The 19,790-nt window shown below is 40.0% G+C and overlaps 1 long non-coding RNA gene across 1 annotated transcript in view; it reads right to left on the reverse strand.

Moving 5' to 3' along the window:
- The window catches only part of LOC147655487 (uncharacterized), a 38,662-nt gene that overhangs the window by 6,348 nt on the left and 12,524 nt on the right, over positions 1 to 19,790 (reverse strand). Inside the window, exon 3 of the long non-coding RNA XR_015287419.1 lies at positions 4,235 to 4,385. This is a non-coding gene — a long non-coding RNA (uncharacterized LOC147655487). The remainder of the gene's footprint in view (positions 1 to 4,234; positions 4,386 to 19,790) is intronic.

Raw genomic sequence — 19,790 nt, forward strand, 5'->3', positions numbered from 1 at the left:
CTTCACAAACACACTCCCTCCCTTTCTAGTCTTCCCCATTTGCGCAGTTTGTGCCTCCACTACTTTATTATCTATTCTTCAGAATTTGCAAGTAGACATTGTCTACCACCTTGAGCATGTGAAATTTCAGGTGCACGCACCAGAACCAAACCACATGCAAGAACCAGACCCAGACCAGCACCAGAGCTGGCTGTAGATGAGAGGGGTTCAACACTGCTGCCTGAGATCCACTCACACAAGCTGGCTCTATTTCGCATGAGGAGATCTGGGGGTACAACAGCCATCGGAATTTATTTTCCCTTCGGGAAAGGAGAGGCCTGCTAGTGTAGATCTCTTCTTTACACTTGGTTGTGTGAGGGAAGGGGGAGAAGGAGGCAGCGGGCAGCAATGAGCAGAAAAGCAGGAAAGAACAGGGGATGTTTTGCTCTGCTCCATTGAGTAGCCGTGCCCTGGTCCATTTGTTGTGCAATTTAAAACTGCCTGTCAGCAACATTATTTATGGGAGTGCACAGGCTGAGTCTCAGAATCAGGAAGCCAAATCCAGCTTCCCTGATATCACGCTCCACCCCGGCTATTACATTGTTAGCCTTATTTCTTACGAAAACTATTCCTACGTGACTTTTGCAGCCTGTTTGTACAAGAATCTGTGTGTCAACTCTCAAGACCAGTGTGTCATCTTTACTTAGAACTTTGCCCTGCTATTCACCCATTTCAATCAGATTTAGCAGAAAGACACAGAGCTCAAAGTCGCTCATTTCCTAAACATTTGATTGAGCCATTTGTCCACATAGGAAAACAAGAGCCAGAGGAGCATCTGTTCCTGATGGGAATGCAGACAGAGCTCAGCCTTTGTTCAGTCTGGAAGTGGCCATCTGACCCGTGCCCACGTGCACGTTAGGGCTGGCCAGCTGGCATGCAGGCACATCCCAGCCAGCCACAACTTCTGCTGCCCAGAAGATTTAGGAACACTGAAACATGCTGGAGAGGGTATCCATATTGCAGTGGTGGAAACATGTGGGATGTGGGGGGAATGGAAAGCGTGGGGCAGAACAGCTTGTTCATGAAAGCACAAAGAGGAATTTGGATGATTCATCAGGAGGTGTAGAGGCTATGGGGTGCAAATCTGAGGTGAGGCTCCCTACAGAGCACCTCAGCCATTCCATGGCTCCTGGGCTCAGCATGACCTGGCACACATCCAGTCCAAATGTGAGACAAGTGGCCATACCTCCAGAGCAGCACTGAGCACATTTGTTGACATTTTGTGTACTTCGTGGCCTGGACAGCACACTGGCAATAACCAGATGATGCATAAATTCACAGATCATAGTTCAAGAAGGTTTAGGAAAAAGGACTTTTGATAAAACTAAGGATCCAAAGGAAGCTTCAGATTGGAAACAGTAATAGGAAGGGTCCAGGGACATGCTGATAGCAGTGAGGGTTGCATTTCTTATAATAAACCAAGGGGCTGTGATTTAATCTATGGAATGACCAGACACAAAAGGAATTTAAGAGGAATTTTCTGCCTGCAGCATAGTGGACAGAGCACTCAGGAAAAATGGGGAAAGAAGAAAAAGATGTAGTGTGCAAGCATGGACTGAAAACTATCGTGGAATTTATCTAGAGACTCAGAAAGGGGCACACTTAATTAGAAAGGACTTCTAGCTTCCCTCTGTCCCAAAATGTCTCTCATTTGCCATTAGCAGCTCAGCAGGCACAGTATGATACAATTACTCATTAGGTAAAGGAATTTCAAACCTTTGCCCTAAGAGAATGCTAAACTTGTCACTCAAACTCAATCCTGCATCTTTTGATGAGCCTGAGCAATACTCAAACAAGGATCACAGAGCTGGGATTTATTTTTGTTTTGTTGCAAGTGCTCAGGGTTTGAAATGGAGAGTTTCCTCCTGGTCGTGAGTTGGTGTTACACTGCAGTTGTCCTGCACACGCCATCCTCCTGCCTGCTCTGTGGGCTGAGACAGGCTACTCTTATCTGCCTAAACTCATTTTCCTCATCAAATGCACCAAATACAGCCTCCCCTTTTCTAACAAAATCACTAGCTCTGAGTGTGATAACCATATATTATATTTGGGCTGAAGGGAGGATGTGGACAATGAGGTTACAGAGGTTTGTGGCCATGTCTGCACAAATGATTCGTTTTATGTGTCATCATACTGGTGTTGCTGTAACTTTTGTGGTTTAAGGGTGCTATTTTTTTATTAGACTGAAGGGCCTAATTAGAAAAGCTTTTAGATTTCTGTCCTTTTTTTTGCTCACTCTGGCAGCTAGGCTAATAAAAGATATTTCCTCCCTCTACAAATCTAACTTTTCTGATTAAATCTCTACAAGCTAAATACTGCACTGATTTACAGCACATTCAACATTATCCCTGTGTGCCACTCTTTTCAATGACTAATAAATAAAAATACCAAGTTAATGTACATCCAAGGAGTTTAGAATAAAGTCTTTGGATTAAACAGGAACACATGTAGCTCGCATATCTTTATTTGAATAAAGTATATGGAAAAACTAACAAAGGTTACTATTTCAACTGATCTGTTTTCCTCAGAAAACTTTGCTGAGTAAGACACTGAAATGTTAAACTTTGTTTCTCTTTCCACTTCTGTTGCTTAAGGAATTTTCTGCAATACTGTGGGGTGTGTGTGTTGGGAAAAAAACGCTGCTTTAACATTTCTTTGTAAGTCATTTTGATTCTCTTTTGTTATGCCAGAGATTTACTGTTTCTTTTGACATCACAGTGGCTGTTTTTGTAAGGACTGCTCGGGACAGCAGCAAAGCAATCCTGCTCACTTCCATCCCCACGTACAGAACAAAAAGCTGAGAGATACCAAGTAGTTTTGACAATTGTTTTGTGAATAAGAAGGAATTAGCAAAATCATACAAAATTTTCAGGAAAGGATTAAAAAAAACCAAACAAACAAAAAAAAAAACAACCAAGGAAGGAAGGAGCAAAGTTATCCAGGAAAAGCACTACTTAGTTTGTGACCAAACCAAAGAGCAGCATCTCAGGTTTCTTTGGGAGGCCACTGCCTGGGATCAGGTGCTCCTACAGGATGTACTCTGCAAGCCAAGATTTCTCCCCAAGGCTTGTCAGTGGGACTGTTTGCCTTCCTCAGTGGAAATACTATCCAAATCATCCAAAACCAGACTGAATTTACCACCTCTGATTTTTCCTAGGATACTTTTGTGGGCAGAAGGACTATCTCCCCTAGCAAACCAGGTTATCTGTCAGCAGACAAGCCACCACCCTGCAAACACCTGCCCTTTTACAGCAGAGCTACTGTTGTGCAACTCTGTGGTTTCAGATGATTCCCACAGAAATCTCCATCAGGAGATTCCCCAGACACTGAACTCATAACATTCTTTGCTCAATATATTGAAATCCAATCCTGATCCTGGAGAATGGGTACTTTCCATCTCTAAATACTCCCTTTTGTACAACTGGTTACAGAAGCACTAAGATTAAAGTCCCTGAGACTTCCCTAAGAGGTTGCTCTAATTAACGAGAATACAGTGAAAAAATGGAAAAGCAGATCCTAGTTTTTGGAAAAGCAGCTCAAAAGCTTTCAGAAAACATATATTACCTCCACAATCTAAATAGACAGAATGAAAGCGCATTCAGAAAATATGATGAGGAAAGCAGTGAAGCAGGTGTCCTTAGATTGGAGTTATGGACAAAGTGACAATAAGCAGAAATACCTTTATTTCTGGCAATGTCAATTTTCCTGTCCTGACTAACTGGGAAGAAGCTAAAATTAAGTGTGAGCTGTTATATAGTTATTGCTGTATGAGAGCCAATACTCCAGGCAAAGCAGAGCAGACCTCATCTCTGCAAATATTCTGGGTTACTTGAAGAAGAAACTAGAGAATACAGTGAATGTATTCTCCAGTTTAGGCTTGGTACAGCATCAGATAGGAGAAGGCATTTACTTAGAATAGGCACTTGCTGGTTGGGTAAATTCCTCTAGTCCTTTCTCAGATTTGTTGTGCATGGTGTTTTGATAAATAAATAAATTAAAATGCAAGATAATGCACCATATACCAAGTGCTCTCAAGGAATAAAAAGCATCTGCCTTATTGTGATCCCACTGGCAATATGCAGACATTGACTGCAGCTCACCATCATTGACACAAAAGCATTTAGAGACAGGATGGTGAGCAAAACACAGTTTTGTGAAAGAAGATGAAAGAGCTAGGCGAGAGGGACAGATTTACCTGCATAATGGCAGGTGGTCAAAACTCTTCACCCCGTGTTGAGTGCTCCTTCACGGGTGGGAGCACAGCAGAGTCTCTCAGCAGTGGGATAATGTCACTATTGCAGCCCAAGGCCATTCAGTACCACGCTGCCACCTTGACTCAAAGCATTCTGTAAGGGATAGAAAAGGTAGGAGATCCTATGAGCACATCTCCCAGCCCTAGGATTTCCCCAGGGAAGTCTTCCTTCCTGGGCAGTCCCATCTTTGCCATACAGACAGGGCCAGCACAGCATCCTTTGGCATGGAGGGGTTAGCTGCAGCTCTTGGGGTGAATAATCCTGCCAGTGAAACTGCAAGATGATTTATAGAAAACATTTGTAAAAAGCTTTTGATTGGAGAGGCTCTGGGGACATCTTGGAAAATCTAGAGTGAAAAAAGCAGCCACATAACTGGGTTCCTAATATAAATGCCCCCACCTGCATGTGCAAATAGGGTTTTCATCTAATCACAAAATGGGAGCTGTCTGGAAATAAATCTCTTTCATTTTACTGTTGGTTTCTTGGCTACTTGGAACACAGTGAATAAGAAATGGAAGAGCAAGACCTTGGAGGACCGAGTTACATAGTAAGAAATAGAAGAAGTATGTGCTAAGTATATAGACTTGGTATTTGTGGCAAATGTCCGCATTTAAGTGGACTTTTCATGTTATATGAATGAATGTTTTGAGTTGTTGACAAAATTAATTTTTTCTGTTTTATCCATGACATGAAAAATCCCTTTTCTATTTCTGCAGTAAGTCCAAACACCAAGGATAGCAAATACTCTTTAACCACAAGCAAACAATACAAACATGGAGTAAAGTATACCACATTGTTTGTTTGGGTTTTTTTGTGCAAAGAACAATTGCCTTAAGTGCACATAACAGAGTGAATACAGCTGCTTGGCTGGTCCCACTTGGAAAACTGCAGCTATATGGTTATTTTTAATACTGACTAGTGTTGAAATAAGTAGATCATAAGGCTTTATTCTCTAAACTGCTTCCTGCTCTGACAACAGGTGTAAGTCAAGTTATTTGAGGGATAAGAGAGCACTTTCCATGACTATTTCAGTCCTTGATTGTGTTTGCTGATTGCCAGAAGAGGATGCTTCTAATGAGGTTATGCATGTGAAGATTCTTCTGGCAACAACTCATATTGGTTCCTCTGAGCAGAAGTGAAAACATTTCATTGAAGAAGTTTCTGTTGAAATGTGTCTATATTCATTTCTCTGTACAAAAAAAGAAATATCATGTATTAGCTCTGAAGCTAGAACAGGAAGGAAGCTCTTCCTTGAGCTGAAAGGATGGAAAGAGAACTTCCCCATATAAAATGACAAGAAAGAGTGAATAAAGATAGTAGCTATCAGCAAAATTAAGTACATATCTTTCATTTCCAAACCCACTTCCATTCTTCAAGAAAAGTGGAAGTGGGTTTTGGACACAATCTGATGAAACAACTACTATTTTCTAATGCTGCTTTGACACAGAACAAGACTTCTTATTATCACTTCTTAGGAAGCTGTTCCATTCTGAGCTCCATGGGAGTGTGTGCACTTCACAAGCAACAAAGGTCCTCAATCTGTTTGTGTATGTGAGAACTGAAGCCTGACCCAGACACCACAATCCTTGACATATGTAGCAAGAACAGAGATTAGCTCTGATTTCAATAGTGTAAGCCCTTTGTTAACACAATGACCTGTAAGAAAATTAGGGAGCCCCTGCTACTTACTTACATGAGAGCACTTTATTAATCTACTGTGCCCTTTCACATGCAGCTCTTTTAACACACACATTTCAGGCAGATGGGGAATTGTAGTGTATTTTTTTTTCTCATAAATGCCCCCATAATTTATGGGACAGATTTTATTTCCTCCATGTCTCAAGACATGGCAATTTACACCTGTAAGAAACCATTTCAATAAATAATTATACTACCAGTGGGAAAGCATAGATGCCATGAGATGGCAACAAAGGACTGTGGCAACTCTGTTAAATGATTTTATTGAAACAGTGAGATCTGAGTGCCTTATACCTCCACAGAATTATGACAGTGGTTGAGGAAATAGGAATCATTTGTCCATTTGTTGTTTCCACATTCCTAACATCAGAAAAATGTTTCAGTAATATTGTTAATATTTCAGAGGTATGCAAACTAAAATACAGGGTTTTCTCTTAGATCCTTGTACTCTGGGTAGCTCACACAGCTCTTATCTAAAATCCAGATACTTGGGACCTTGGGAATGCTTCTCCTACTTGCTTATCTGTATGGTTCCAGCAGGATACAGATAGCAGCTTTTGGTTTGTTGCCTTGGCTGGTGGCTAAAAGCAATGTCTAAAATTAGTGTCAGGCCTTTTCTCTTAAGTAAAGATTTTGTTGTGTTTTTGTTTGTTGGGCTAAAGATTCAGAGATGGAAACATTTTCTTAGGAGAGCTCAGAAGCAGAAACTTCTGCTAGGGAAATTTTCATGAATAAGATGAATAAGTGCCTGGATTTTTCAGTACTGCTGATTATCACCTAGAGAAATTATGTGTAGAAATATCTAAACTTTGACTCCCTCTTGGAGCCATAGACACACACTTATCCATTAGAGCTGGAGAGGAAAGCATCACAAAAAAGAAAATTATATGCAAATGATGTAAGTGGATGCCTTAAGTGGATTTAGTTTCTTTCCACAAGGCACTGTAAGACTAAAAGACTCATGTTAGGTCTGAAGGAAATGGTGAATGATGGCAAAGTGTGAGTTCCCATCAATCATGGCTTGGATGAGGCTGTTAAATTTGCATTTAGTTAACCTGAAAATGTAACACCTGATTTTACCTCTCTTGCAATTTTATACCCTTCTGCCATAGAACTGACAGAAATCAAAAGTGCATCTGTGTTTCCCAGTAATCTTAATTGCATCAGATTGCATTTAATGTCTCCACTGGCACATAGTTTAACTACAGTTGTGGCCATATTCCATAAGGATGTCAACATCACTTCAAACTCCACCTAATCAATCCATAATGAAGTTTTCTGAAAAACTCTCAATTTCATTGGTCCTTTCTTCTTTTAACTGGGCACAATACTCCTTCCCAGAATGAATAAATAGAGAGTAAATGACTTACTGTATTTTCATTTTGGAAAGATTAACCTGATTTAATATCTTCTGTATGGATATATGTACCTGCCCCCAATATTCTAGACAAAACTTAGTGGAATAATGATGCCACCTTGGCTATTAATAGAATGAGTTCAGCTGATTAGTCAAGCTTAACCTACTTGTTTTGACAAGGTCTTCAAGTTTACTTCTGTTTAAACAAGCATAGAAAGCTTCTCACTGATGTTTATTAAGTATAAACCCATATTTTTCTGTGATGGCAGTGAAAAGAAATAAATAGTTCAAAGGTGCAAAATAAACATTTTAAAGTATACTTTGCAAACCAGGTGATCCCTGTCTGGTTTGTTTCCTCAGATGCAGTGAAAATATTCAACCCATTTAGTAACAGGAGACAATTTAGCATCAAAGTCCTTTGTTGCAAGTGAGCAAGAAATACTATTTTATACATTTATAGGTAAAAGGATGGGTGTCATTTGTCTTAAAAGTGCAATTTAATGGAAGGAGCTGCATTACTACCAGGAAACTATGAGTTGCAACTATATATAGTAAACTTAATTAAATTCTAGGTAGTAAATTCAATTAAAGTGCTCTTGAAGAAACTTCTAAAGTCTAAATGATAGCCCAGGTCGGATGCACAGAAGACATTTTGTAAATCCAACCCTACTGAATTTATCTACTGAATTAAATGTACTGGCCAGATACTTTGTTTTCCACCAATTTTCCTATGACTCTTTCTCTGCTATATCCCCCTCCCTCAGACAGTGACAACTAAGGAGACAATTAAGCCCTTAATAGAGGAATGTCACTGAGGCAGGAGAGGACAGGAGCCCTTTTATTTGGTAATGCGTAACAGTGGCTGGCAGAGCAACAGTTCCCCTGGAGCTATGGCTCTTAAAAAGCTGCAGATGAGTTCCTGTGCAGCTCCTACAGCTGTTCTTCATCTGTCTTGGTCTCTCATCACCCAGTAAGTGAAAGATATATCATGTCATGCTTCCCCATGTGTGTTTGAGGTTGCACCTATGCATGGATCCTCAGGGCCAGTACCTTGGCTGTACAGGTTGTGTAGGTTGTGCAGGGGTGGGTGGACAGGGGAGATGGCTGGCTGATGCACATCATTGCCTAACATCAGTCTGGAAACAGAACACAGCCTGGACCCAGAAACTGGAAGTGAAGACAGCTCTGATAACTCACACATTGCCTAAGCATCCTCATCTGCAATGAAATCATTACTTATGAGTCTGAAAAACACACAGCTCCTTAATGTTCTGGTTCTCTTTCAGCCACAGCTCTGAATCGTCTAATCTTACCTGTCCTGGCTTGTAATGACAGCCAGCCCTGTGGGGTGGCACAGAAGAGCAGGGGGTGGCACCAACCAGGTGGTACAGGGAGGAGGGTAGAGGACGAGATGTTTCTGCAATCACCCACAGGCAACTCAGCTCCTGGGAGAAGCTGGAGGCAGTTTCTAACATCTGGATTGAGCAACAGCTGTGATTTGCTAATCAACATAATTGAGATGCCTCCCTGGAACTGCCTCCAGAGGAAACTCAGCATCTGAGCAAATAAGACAAGCAGGAAGGATGTGGTATTGAGATACATGGAAGTCTGGTCTCCCATCTCTCTGTCCATGTGCAAACACCTTTCTTGGGTACCCTGCTCCTTCACAGGGGATTTATAGCAGACAGTGGCAGTGTTGCAGCCGTGTGGGATCAGCACATGGAAGATACTAGCTGATGGCCAATCCTGTCTCTGGTTATGGTAGTTGAGCTGATGGACATACATCTCTCTGTCAGTGCAGTGTTCTTGCCCAGGAAGCATTTCAGGTCCTGTGCCCAGTCTCTATCTTCAAACACCAAACTTGCCCTTTGGACTCTATTCCAGTCCAGGAGTGCCAGGATATCATATTTGGACTATTTTTTTGTAAAAAATTAAAACCTCTTTGTGCTACCCCACACTGTTCTGCTCTCTCCTCAGCTGCCAGCCCCTATGGCGATGGTTCAGCATTTCTCTCCACACTGCTGTTATCAAATGCTCAATTTTCCCTGCTAAGCCTCTTCTTGAAAAAGCCTTTTCCCCCTGTCCTCTAATGAATATCTATTTTGTATGAAGCTCCATGGGAAATCTTATGTATCCCTGATAAATATCTCTCCCTTCCCAAATGTTACTTTGAGTGGTGAGGAAAGGACAGAGGAGCAGGGATAAGCAGAAAAACAAGAAATGATAATGGAAATATTTTACATTCCTCCAAATGCATGAAACCGTGCCTACAATTTCACAATTAAAACTGGGATTCAGCTGTCTTTCCCCAGAGTGTTGTGAAATGATGGGCAGCATTTTTGCAGTTTAGAGAATTTGAAGACCTTTCTAAAATATATCATATAGCAAAATTCACTGGATTTTTTTTCCCAAGATAATTTTCTGTGACAGCTAATTTCTTATTAACAAGTAATCACATCACTTTCAACTGTCTTGAGTGCATGCCTCTTGCATAGATGAAAACTGCCAAAGTTAGAACTTTTCAGGAAAATGCAACAATTCCAAATAATATAATTAAAAACAAAAGCAAACAAAGCACGCCTCACAAACAAGCAGAGGAAAAAAATCCCTGTCTTACGAAAACAGGTTATCTTATCATTCTCGAGTAAATTTTCCAGATTAGTCATCTCTCTCAAACACACACAGTCCTGCTGTCTGAGCAGCTACCACATTTTTTGCTCACATGTACATAATTAGTGCTTCATGGTTTCTAACACTTGTCTATCACACCCAGTGTCCAGGAATGTAGTCTCTTCTGCTCAACAGTGCTTGAGGCTGAGCCAGACCTTGGGCTCTCACTTCTGCTCTGCAAGGGGTCTTTGTTATCATGCCTGGCTAACCACCTACCTCCCTAATTTAATATACCCACTTTGAGAAAACAGACCCTTATCTTTATACTCTTTAAAATTTTTGGTCTCATGTGGGAATTTCGAATTGCCAAGTAGAACAGGGTTATGTCTCAAGTTACCTTTGCCTCATGAAGTCCTGAGATTTTATATTCCACAGATGGAAGGTGTAGAAGGCAAATCTACCCACAAAGACACAAACCCACCATATGCAAATCTCCTTTACTGTGACTATACATAAAGATAAAAATAATGGCAAGCTGAAGAGGTATGTTGTTGTAACCTGTACAAAGTGAAATATATTTCCCAACTAGCATTCCTAAATATCTTATTATATAAATGAGGTTAATGGCTCACACATAACTGCTTTTTAAACACCTCTTTTAAGACAATGATGACTTCCATTTTTATGCAAAGATGCATCTATCTTTCAATGGTTCTATATCACTGCATAAAGAAGAGCAGGAAAATCACAGCTCAGGATTTAACAAAAAAGCTCAACATTTAAACTGGGATCACCTCTCTGCCATGAGTGACATAGGCATATTAAACTTTTGTATTTAGGGTAAAAGTGTGCAGTTAATTGCTCCCAGCATTCTGCCCTGTCTAAGGTCTAAAGCTAAGAGCCTTCATACTGAAACTTGCAGAAGTTCTGGCTTAAAACAGCAGAAAAATATTACTGCTGTGAACTAGATCCTTAGGGCTATACCAGATGTGCTCCTGGCCTAAAGCATGAGTCTTTTCTCATTTAGAACCCTTTAAATTATGTGGGTTGATGCTGGTTTTATTTTGGGAAATGGATAAACTGTGGTAGAACAGCTTGTCTCCAGTGGCTGAATCTTGTAGGGTCCTATAGCCCACCCTAAAATTTTCCCCCATAAATAAATACGTATAACTTCAGTATACCTTTCATACAGAAAGCTGAGAAGAATAGCTCCTGCTGATATCTATAGCTAATTGAGCTTTCACACACTGAATTTCTGTGAGGATGCTGTTACTGGTCCTTTCTGAATAGCTCTGCTTGTGGTCATTTCGCTGTATGTATTTACTGCAAGCTGAGCCACATTCTTTTTGGACCCCTGTTGACTCGGGCATAGTCTGTACATTGAGTTGAAATCTTGTTCATGCAGAGTGAAGTCAATACAAGTATTTCCAGGGGCTCAGATGGGCTTTGATGGGCCCTAGCCCAGGACAAGCATTTACAGCATTTGGAGCCAGAAAAAACTGAATTAGGTCATCTGGTCTGGTTTCTAGTTAACCACAGGATATGCAAGTTTTATCCAGATATGACAGTATTGAAATAACATTTTTTTTTGCCTTAGGAGATTAGAAAGTGTGTGCCATGAAGAGGAGAAATGGAGGTCCCTCTGTCACAGTGTGGCACCCTGGCTGCTGGGACTTGCTCAGGAGAGAAGATCCCACATGACTTCAGCTCCATTGACAACCACCGAGTCACAGATGACTGTGCAGTGCAGTACTCCCTTCCCAAATCCTGAAGGAAGCTCAGGACTGTCAAACAGCATCAGGAAATTTAATCAATAATGTTTCCATATCAAACTCATGAACAAAGGAGGTAAGCACAAGTCAGGCTGACATATTTTGGGGGCAAAAAAGACTGCAAATACCAGTTAAATTAAGCCAGCTTAATCCTCTCATGATGTGTGTGTATAGTACAGTATTGAAAAGAAATATGGTTGTACTAGGTTAAATCAGAAATATGTCCAGCCAAGTAGTACTTCCAAAAGCAGTAGATACTTACAAGAAATACAAAACGCAGGGAAATATAAAGTCATCTGTCTCATAATCAGTGGTTTAGGAATCTTTTGAGCTGGAGGTTGGATGTGGACCAATATGCTGCAATAAACTGATGGAGGTGTCTCTTCTCCAGAAACTGCTAATTTTTTTTTTTTTTTTTTAACTCCTTGACTTTACTCTCAGAATCTGGATTAATCCCCTTTTTCTTTTAATATGCTTAACACCATCACGAAAACTCTGTGTGAGGGTAAATCCACTCCCGTCTCGTAAGCTGTCTCAGTATTTTCCTCACAGCAAAGAGGAAACGTCTTATTTCAAGGCTGGATTTTTCCAAGTCTAACTTCCTAGTGCTAGATCTTATCATGCTTTTGTCAGTACACTTGAAACTGAGGATGGAAAAGAGATTTTTCTCCTTTCCTTACTCTGTTGTACTGCATCCATTTTTAAGTAACAGCCATGCAGGTTTTTAAAAACCTGATCCACTGGACCATTTAATCACATGATTTACTTAAGTACATAAGTAATCCCATTGACTTCCATGGGACTGCTCTTAGGTTAGAAGTTAAATGTGTGGTTAAGTGCTTTGCTTGAATAGTATTTAAGTTCTTTCTAGTTTCTCCTTTACTTTCTTCCCTTGCTCATGATACTTGATCTGCACAGTGCTGGAAGCACAGTGTTTCAAGTAAATTATTCAGTATGGGATCACATAGGTTACGACACAGCAATTTCCATTGCAGCTTTTGTCTAGCACAGAAGGAATTCTGACTGATGGATACCAAGGGCTTTTTTTGATGTTATTTTCTCTGAGGATCTAATGCTCTTCATTCCTGCTAATTCCCTCTGCTGCCTAGTTTATTTGTTCAGCAGTGCCCTAAACAAGAAAGGTTTCCTTCAAACAATAGGCTGCTTTGCACTCTGTGTGTGTGTGGTTTACTGAATCCAGACCTAGTGAAAATGTACTGGTCTTCAGCTGGTATGAATCAGAGCTGTCTGCACAGACAAAGGAGCTTTGCTTATTTACATCAGCTAACGATCTGACCTGTTGTCTACTGTTTTAATATATAAATGTGTCTATGTGTGCAGTTAAATATGTTAGACCCAGGCAGAGGAACAAGCATTCAACCATCTGTTTTTGGGCTGTGAGATATAATATTGGAGGCACAAGGGCAAAGACTGAAATCAAAGTTCATTTCTTCCTGAGTTCAGGTATGGAAATGTATAATGTGGTATTGTCCCCCAGTACCAATAGCAAAATACTTCTGAATAATATTTGCAACATAATTATGACTGTACTGTGGACATTTGAAAGTTTTCTAGCACCTAAGGTGTTTCAAATGCATCTGCATCATTGATGAATTTTTAGTAGTAGTCACAGACCATTCTTGTGCCCTACATACACATGACCAGGGGTTCTGGCTGCTTTTGCAAACAATGTGAAGCAGCCATTTCAGATCAGTCAGGCTTGGAAATTAAGTATTACCCAGTTCATGGTTTCAATTATTTTCTGAAGATTTCTATATCTGCTCTGTTAACCAGATGCAGAGCCAAACCCCTTCTATAAGGTGTTGAGAATATACAGTGAGATTACTCCTTTAAGTACAGTACTACCCCAATACTCCAGATTTGCATACCCCAAATATCCTTCCAACAGGTGAAATTTCACAGATTTCTTCATTTAGAGAGAGCATTTTGTCCATTGTGCTGAATATTCACAATGAGGCTATCTTCTAGGATTTTTTAAAACATACTTTGTCTGCAGGAACAAAATAAAAACATAAGGAATAAGGAATCCCTACAAACCACTGTCCACAAAGTAGGATGTATGATACTATGCTGGACACTAATGTAGCTGACCTAAACCCTAAGTGAAAGTCTAGCATGACTTTGAAGTGTTAAGAGCTTAATGCTAAGTATATTATTGTGCTCTGTAGGAGTTTGCCTTCATCTTTTATGAGCTGAACACTTTGATTTAAGTTTTGAAAAAGATGATGATTTAAACGTGCTAGCTCCCATCTCAGCTGACTGCAAGTTGTGCTAGAAAATGGCAGACTGGATTTTTTACAACTTGAAATAATTTCTGTATTTGTTGTGCTGTAAGTATGAATGATCAGACCCTGCTAGCTTCCATGCATGATAGATATTGCAAAATCCAGCAGGATGTCCAAGTTTCCCATTTTGGCCTGTATCATAAATATAACAGAATCATAGAATCACAGAATGGTTTGGGTTGAAAGGGACCCTAAAAAAATCATCTAATTGAACATCCCTGTCACAGGTAGGGGACATCTTCCTATAGATCAGGTTGCTTCCTGATAGCTGAGGTGCACACACTCACTGTGCACACTCAGATCTGGACTGGTGAATGCCACAATCCTTTTCTCAGTGTTTAGCATTTCACAGTATCTGAAAATGTATTGAAGTGTAGGCAAATGCCCCCTTCTATCCCAGAATGGCTTCATACCAGAGCAGAAGGAAATATGAGGAAGAAAAGATTTCAAGAGTTATATAGCTGTCCTGTTCTGCCACATGTGCACCTTCATGGGCTTCCTACATTATTTTTGCTTGCAATAACGATTTAGCTGTTGGTAGAGGATATTAATTCATACACTTCCAATTGGAAACACTATTCTTGTCTGTGTCTCCACTGACATTTTGTACTTTGTGGTTTTTCCTATTTCACCTTCCTTTTCCTTTCTGCCTTTTTTCTTTCATTCCTAATTCTCATCTGCTCTGAACTCAATTTTTCTTTTCTTTTTTTTTTAAATTTTATTCTCCTCCCTCTGGGTTACAGAGACCCTCTCCTCAGGTCTCTGTAACTAATGTTCTTTCACAGTGCTTTAAAAAGCTTTGAGTTTTGAGGCAGATGCACGGGGTAGGGTACCAGTTATATAAAAGGACAGCTGTAAAAACATGTGCAACGGCAATTAAGCAAGAACTCTTAGAAGCATGAAGTCATTAATCGTAATTGCAATAAGGATCTTCTTAGAAATTGTCCTTAACATTTGAAATGGAGAAAATGTCAGCTTCAGGCAGCATTCCAGTTTTGCTTACTCCACTTCCATGCTACTGCAAGCAAGGGGACTGACTGTGTGTGTCCGATTACCAGCTGCATTGAGGAAGCTTTATATTCAGACATCCTTCTTTGGGATTGCTGTCCCACAGGTACTGGAGCATGGTCCACTTTAAATGCAGCAGAAACAAGAGGCCAAGCTACCAGGGAAAGGATTACTCCCCAACAAAGCAATTTCTAATTTCTCCATTGAATATTATCAAGGCCCTCTCCTGAGTGCCTTCAATCCCTTTCCAGCAGGTTAGGGCAGCTACCATCTTCAGTCATTGCTCTGCACCTCCCAGACTCAGTCCTCTCAATTTCAATAAACTCTGGATTGGTTTCAATAATCAGTCACTCTTTTAACTAGGTGATACAAGCTGAATGACAAAGATATGCTCAAGCAAACCAGATGAATACACAGAAGGGACCCTGTTCCTTTCAGTTGCAGGCTGAAAGCTGATATATTATGTCTGCATGCAATAAAATTTTTTTGTTTTAATGTTCCTAGGGAAGCTTGAAACTAAACCCTTGCAAAACATCTGGTTCAAAACTTCAGCATTTTAATATTAAATGCTTCCTGAAATCTGTGTAACTGTACCACACAGGTTTGCTTCATACCTTTCTAATAAATTGCTTCTAGCTCATTTTGTTATCCTTTCACTGACTTTGATATCTCCTGCTGATAATATAACATCAGTAATAGTGCTTCTTCAAGTTTAGTAGTTAGCTGATATCCTAACCACGGATTCTGAAGACAACTGCGTAATTTTTAGGTTTCAGCTTCATATTGTCTTTCACTCAACACTAAGATTTTAACTTTCTGCTCCCTAAAGTGAATTAAATTTTTGTTACAGTTTTGTCTTCCCAAACATAGTCTTCAGTATCACCACAGATCCCTTCTGCAATACCTCTGGATAAAGTGGGAAAAAACTTTGCATGGTCATGTGAGCAACAGTTGTCATATTACTGCTGGGACTGGTATTCAGAACTTTGTGTCAAAGCCCTGAAGGACTTGGAAAACAAAAAATTTCAGCAGTGAAGTGGAAGATTTTTTTTCCCCACACCGAATTGTGATCCTTATCATCCATGGATAGATGAACAAAAGGAAATCAAAAAGGGCTCATGTATTTTAAAGCGTGCTAAGCCTTGTGAAGCTGGTCTTGCTTACCCCAAAAGCTGTAGCTTAATAATACCAGCTAAAGCAAATTAACATCTCAGTGTGATTCTCCAGGTTTTGCAGGCTGATTTCTGCCTTCTGCTGGTTTCACATTTGTGTTGAGCACAGCACAGAGTCCTGACCTGGCATTGCCTGACCCTCCTCCAGACAGGGTAATTGTGTCAGCCTGACTCTGAGCTTCAGGGCTTGTGAACTTCGGGATCCTGTCATGCTGACACAGCTGTGCTGCACTGGGGACCAGAGCTGGTAATTTTGCAAGATGTGTAGCTTAGACTGACTGTAGCTATTCAGCTTAATGCAGCCTCAGCTCCTCTGACTGAGGTCTCAGCACGGCTGAGAGCACCTCAGAAGCATGCCTCTCTCTCTGGGATAAAGAAGGAGCCTTGGTTCCCAGCTTCAGGTAACCAGGTAGAGCTCAAAGACTGAATACTGAAATTCAGGGGGCCTTTGAGAGCCTCTGAAACACAAGAGAAAGCAGAAGCCACTCAAGGGCTCCTGAAGCACTGGGAAGGATTAAAACAAAACCCAAACAAAAAACCCCAAACTTTTACAGCACATAAGTTCAATTCTACACCCTTAAAACCCGTACTAACTTCTAGCAAAGCTTTGTGCATGCTTTAGATTAGCCATGCAATTACACCACAAACCCCCACTAGGATTTAATTTCAATTGAAAGCAGTAGAACTAATAGTGTGCTTACAAATAAAGCTGCTTACAAATAAAGCTAATTAAGATTTTGTAGAACAAGGGACTATTTCATACAAATACCAAGAGATTTAATGTCAGTATATAGCACTTTCCATGACTCATAGAGTCTATAAATATGTACAGGTATTTTCAGACTGATCATTATATGCCTGGCCTGGCTCAGAAAGACATGTGTAGGAAATGTGTAGCATAGTAGGAAACAACTCTTACAAACAGAATATAATTGTGTAAATATCTAACTGGAACAAAATCCTATAGCTGATGTACAACACAGGAAATTCCATTTCAACATATTTCTTGATGCTTAATCCTGCCAGGTGGAATGGATCAACAAAAAGGGAGAAGTCACAGTACATGGTGAAAAAATGTTACACATTTGTGGAGGTCATCCAATGGGACCTAAGAAAAATCTGCAAAGCAGCTACAAGTCTCATTGCTCAAGTTCAGCTTGGTTCAAGCTCAATGTCTATATATCTTGTTACAATTATTTACTTTTCAATTTATCAGTATCTTGCAAAAAATCTATTTTAACTGAAATTCCTTTTCAAGATATTTTCCTATTTTTTTTCCAAGAGATAACTATTATTTCAATTAAAATAGAGTAGTAGTGGAATAACAGGGGTGGGAAATTGGGGTAGGGAAAAAGACACTTTCTACAATTAGGTCCCAACATCTTCTTCAGATCGTAGTATGTAGTATGATTTAATATAATAAGAGTACCTTATTAATTTCAACAGCACCAATAAGCACTGAATCATGTGCTTGTATAAGAGTGGGAAAAATGGAAAATGTCTGCACAATGTCATGACATGACATGCTATACTATAGCTGATCAAAGCACTCAAATTCAGAGGAAAATAAAATAATAAGAGGAAACTATTAAACATGGCAGCTGAAATGGAGAAATGGAGATCTCCACAACAGGTCACTGTGAATCAGATTTGGAATGTTAAAAGAGAGTGGATATTTAACATGAAACCTGAAGGTATTATTGATGAGATTTTTGTCTAATTAAATTCAAAACAGAAATGAGAGCGGAAAAGCTTTTCAGAGTAAGCATGATTAACAGCTGCCTTTCAGGAACAGGGTGTTGGGTTCTTAAGTGCACTTCTAATGTTAGTTTAAGCCCAAGATTAAATTTAACAGACATACTAGCTCTATCAATTTTGTCCTTGGGTTCCTTATACCTCCTCTTTCAGCCACTAGATTATATATATGAAATAACATGAGAGCAAAGAACTAGGATTTAGTGATTTTGTAAAAAGAAATAGATGCATATAGTAGTGCCTATTTCCATGTGGTTACATAATGGTTATAATAAAGTATGAGGAGTAACATCTAAGATGAAGCAAGAGACTTTGCAACTCTGTGTCTCAGCATCAGCCTAAGGATTGGCTTTGCAAGGTGCAAGTGTGTGCTTGACCAGACACTCCCAAGAAGACCTTCAGAAAGCAGTCAATTCTACAGGTAAGTGGTGGGATCTGTGCCAGAGGCATTCTCCAGCCTCTTCCCCCGGGGCAGGAGTGCTGCTCTCTGTCCCCACAGGGCTGGGGCCACCTGCTTTCTCACAAACTCCTGTGAACTACGAATGACATATTGAAACCACCCTTTTTACTCCAGATTGCTTAAAGCTTTCTCTATATACAGTCAGGCTCAGAAAGAGTAGCAAATGAATGCTGCTAGTAAATGAATATTAGCAAAGCTAAATGTCAAAAATGAGTGAACAAACCCTTGCATGAAAGATTAAAGTCTTAGGATTCATTACACTTGTAGTCTAACAGCACACGTTTCACAAGCATCTGTAATAGATTGTCTTCCTTTGTGCAAATGTATTTTCCATTTTCACTCTCTCCTCAGCCAAGTGTGAGGTTCAGAGGGGGAGAGAGAGAGACTGCCCCTTCTGCTTCAGCCCAGGACCCAGGGATCCTTAACAGTCTGGCCAGGGGATTGCAAGGTCTGCAAGGGTGTCACAGAAGAGAACTTGAAATGTTTTGGGTAGTGATGAGTCTTGGTCAAGGAGTAAGCAGCAACTCAGTGACAGCAATTCGTATAGATTACAACAAAGCACATATTTCATTCCACCCATCATTTTCAGAAAAAAAGTGTGATTCTTCACTCTTCCTGATAATGTGTTCAAAACTAAATCCGTCAAATCTCTTGCCTAAGCAGCATTAATCGTGCGAGATCTTAGCCATCAATCGTTGATTGGCTTTTATGAATGATTAGGTAAATAAAATAGAATAGAATGTCTTAAAGCTGCTCTTGCAGACTGTGAGCTACAGACACCCACCCTCCCCATCTCCTCTTTGACTAAAAGGGAGTGATATTGCTGAATGTCACTGGGTATATGATTTGCTAACAATACCTGTCCATATTTTATATCAAGCATCTGTTGCTATTTAAATATTTCACTTCAAAGTAGCCAAAACTTTGTACAAGTCAGATCTCAGACATATCTCACAGACATGGAGAAACTGAAGAAAGTAGCATTAAGTGGGCAAACCCCCTAAACATTGGCAAGTACAACAAAATGCCAAAAAATTGTTTATCTCATTCCAGAATCTGCTCAAATGCCAGCCTGCATCTGGGCTCCTAATCTTTTCTTCAGCTCCTGTACCTTCAGAATGTGTACAAAGAAGGCCCTTACATAATGCAGTGGTTTTTATAGCAAGCTAAAGCTATGCTGAAGAGATAAAATGTTGAAAGCTATTTTTAGACAAACTAATGGTATCAATTTCACTAATAACATAAGCTGCAGGTGTCTCCTAAAGTAAAAAGTAAGACAATGGAAGGCCTAACACTACAAAAGGCTACAGACTACAGAAAAGTAGGAGTTCCAAATTACATTAAATCAGGCAATTCTGCC

The sequence above is a fragment of the Cyanistes caeruleus genome, chromosome 1, assembly GCF_971803275.1.
Source record: "Cyanistes caeruleus chromosome 1, bCyaCae1.hap1.1, whole genome shotgun sequence".
NCBI lineage: Eukaryota > Metazoa > Chordata > Aves > Passeriformes > Paridae > Cyanistes > Cyanistes caeruleus.